The sequence below is a fragment of the Arachis duranensis genome, chromosome 6, assembly GCF_000817695.3.
Source record: "Arachis duranensis cultivar V14167 chromosome 6, aradu.V14167.gnm2.J7QH, whole genome shotgun sequence".
In the NCBI taxonomy this organism is placed as follows: domain Eukaryota; kingdom Viridiplantae; phylum Streptophyta; class Magnoliopsida; order Fabales; family Fabaceae; genus Arachis; species Arachis duranensis.
The window spans coordinates 110,414,730-110,418,609 of NC_029777.3; positions in this window are offsets into that span (position 1 = coordinate 110,414,730).

Here is a 3,880-nt window from a genome sequence, read left to right on the forward strand (position 1 = left end):
TCCAAATTCCAAATCAAATATATTGTGAGCTTGGAAATAATTGCAGCAAGGTGGGGTGGCTATGGTGGGTAATGCAAATTTAATGCACCTTGTGAATGTGACTATGAAGGACAACGGTATCCGCGGATAATGCGGAATTGCCACTTGCTTATTCCTCTGATTGACACGTGTCTCCATTATTTGTATATATCCAATCCAATCAAACTTGAAGCTTTCTATGACCATGGAAAATATGTAAAATAATTACATAATATAATAGGACATGTTTAAATATTTATTGAGCAATTTTTTTGTTGAATAATGATATTTAAATCAGAAAACTAATTTTTAAGACACTTGTTAAGATATTTAGTATAGAATTTTTTATTAAAAATTAATGCTTTTATAGTATATCAAATGTCTTATTGCTATAAAATATTTTTTATAAAAATAAAAAATAATTAAATAAAATTTTTATTGCTTTTTTTTATAATGGACACTTTGAATACTGCTATCACTTATCACTTATGTTAATTCCATTGTGTTTTTCCTAATTCTGGGTATAGTTAATTAAGTGTCAAAATAAAAAAAAATATTTTGAGTAGAAAAACTTTAAAATTTCAAACTAATTATCTGAAATATTTATAACTAACAAAATATTGGCATCATATTTGAAGATAAATAATTCAGTCGTAAATCAACACATGCTTTGGTCTCTTCCCGTGATTTTCATGCCACCATTGAACACTTTAACTTGTTTTAATATTATTATTATTATCATCATGATCATCATTAAAGCTTATGGCACCAAATAATGCCACATATTAAAAATAGACAATATTATTATTGTTTATATTAGTTATTTATCTCATATCAACTTTATTAAAAGTTTAGGCTTTGACGGGGACCCAGTGGGCAGAGTGCTGTATATGATAAGAGTGTCATTTTGCGGCGATTCATGAAATTTCACCAATTAAAATTAGAATTAGAATTAGGTGAGTCATCAGTCATCACCCTCAAGTTTTGCCAACACATTAATTTAAGTATGAAAATTTATTATATAATGGATAGTAGTGAAATTCTGGATAAAAACTTTAATATGGCTGGTTGATTAGAATATGGGAATTACGAGAGCTTTAGAAAAATATAAATGGTCAAAGAGATTTTTTAAATTAATAATTTGTGAGATAAATTGTAAATTTTTATTTTTAAATAATAAAATAATTAAAGTGTTTCGGATAAAACAGAACATAATCGACCAATTAAGGCCGATATGCCACCATATACCATAATCAACGAATTTCAACAAATAATAGTGTACCGTAATAAATATTTAATGCCGGAAAAACTGCCGTTCTAGATGGAACGACTAAAAAAAAGATAACTATTGGATAAACATATTAATATAAGAGGTGACTTACAAGTCTTATAAATTGCTATATATACAGATCTTTTAATGCGTTATTCAACCGTTTTCTGTTTTAAAAGCGCTACACTCACCATGTATTATGAACGACTCTTTTTCTTTTTCTTCTTCCTCTCCCTCTCCCTCTCCCTTTTCCTCCACCTCCTCCTCCTCCTCTTCTTCTTCTTCTTCTTCTTCTTTTCGATTTTTATGGTTTCTGAAATCAAACTTTGAAATCGTTTTGAAGATAATAGAACTTAAAAAATACACCAACCGATTACAGAAATACACCTAAACGATTACAGAAATATACCAAAAGGATTACAGAAATACACCCAAATAGTTATAGGAATTAACCCAAACGATTATAGAAATACGCTCAAAAGATTACAGAAATACACTCAAAGGATTACAAAACTACACCCAAAGAATTTAAGAAATACACCCGAAGTAAACCTTATGCATAATTCATAACTCTTTCTCTTTCTCCTCTTCATCTTCTGCTGCTTCTTCTTCTTCAAAAACGATTTCAGAGCTTGATATCAAAAAACAATGAAAATCGAGAAAAAAGAAAACAAAGAAAAAAACACGTAAATAAAGAAGAAGAACAGAAAGATGAGGAAGAAGAACGTGCAACAAAAAAAAGAAGAAGGAAGAAGATGAAGAGGAAGAAGAACGATCCGAAACGTATTTTGAGCGTTAGTTTTAATTAGACTTGTAAGACTTACAAGCTTTAATCACTTGTATGCGAAGAATTTCTCTTAATATAAAAACTCAATCTACAATCTCACATTCTATTAATTTTAGTATCGAAATATCTTATAGATAGATTGTCTATCAAATTTAATTTTACACTTGATGAAGTTAGATTCTCTTGCCTTCACTTCCTCAAATCGTGACCTTGTTTTAAATACGAACATAAAAATAAATTAGTAAAATAGAGTTTGTCTCAATTCAAAAATTTTTCACATCAATTATATCTTCGCAAATAATGAAATTATACTATTTTATGTAATTTACTTAACAAATTATTAGTATGCTAAAATTAAAAAGCGAAAATTTGTTTAGATAAAGTAATGGATAATTCAATTTAATTTTTTTAATACGAAGGTTATTATGGAAGTTAGACAGCAACCTTCTTTATACATGTAATATTTATTAATAATATTTGAATGGAAACTAAAAATTAAGTTAAATTTTGTCAAAATAAAACAATAAGTAGAGAATTGCAATCAAATTTATCTAGGGTGAAATAAAATCCATTTGATAATTTCTAAATTCTAATGATGATAAATTACTTTTGTACATTAATTTCTTATATGGTTTAAGTTTGCATGTGATATATTTATATGAATGTCCTCATAGATCATACAATTTTCACAATCGTTTAATTTGTTGACATGAGAAATATATATATACACTATATATTATTATTTCGATATATTTATGACGAACCAAAATAGTGTCCTTCAATCATTCACTTGATTAAGTATTGTCTTTTTCTTACGAGTGCTGTAAATTCGTTACCACCCCCTATAATTATGACTTGACAAGTTGGACGGGGCCAATGAATTATTTCATGGAGTTTCTTCATTATATAAATGTGTCCCTTAAGATGAAATATTTGGCAGGTTTAATTTGTGTATGTACGTATATGGGGCAGGGATTATTTAGTATGGAAATTAATAATTAAAGAAGAAATAAAAAAAAAAATGCCAAAGATGAATAATAACTATGTTATGTTGTTATGTTGCGAATAACGAAGCAGCAAGTGATGTTGCTGTTTTTGAGTGCAAGCTCATCAATGACGACATTGAAAGATATATGACCAACAAGGCACCAAAATTGTGGATATAAGCCTCTCTATATCTAGGTTTGAGCTTGCAAGTGATAGTTGATTTGGTTATTTTTTGAGTGTGACATTGTATATATATTTAGGAACAAACCAAACCCCCTATTTTATCTATGTGGATCTTATATACAAATTTGGCATCTATGGAAGATAAGGTGGTTATCGTAATTATTAGGGTTATGCTAAATTGCTAAGTATGAGGGTGTATGTATTATATGTTTGGAATAGTTTCAAGTGTACCGAAAATATTAGTCTTTTAATTATTTTAACCGTTAATCTAAATTATAAAATATATATATAATATATATTAATTGAAATCAACGGTTAAAATAATTAGAATCTCCGTGTTTTCAGTATACTTTTAAATTTTTCCTATATATTTTATACTTTTGTTATTAGGGGTGTTTATGATCCTGTCTGACCTAAAATGCGATCCGTATAAAACATATTTTGTTGTTTATTTGTTTCGAGCTACTCGATCCGGTTTGAAATTATTTTTTACAAAAAATAAATATATTTGAGTTAATTAGTCATGTTATATTATACTTTTATAATTTAATTAATATTTTTTATATTATACGATATTATTTTTGTTTTAAAATAATTTATTTTGATATAAATATGATATCATTTATTAACTTTAT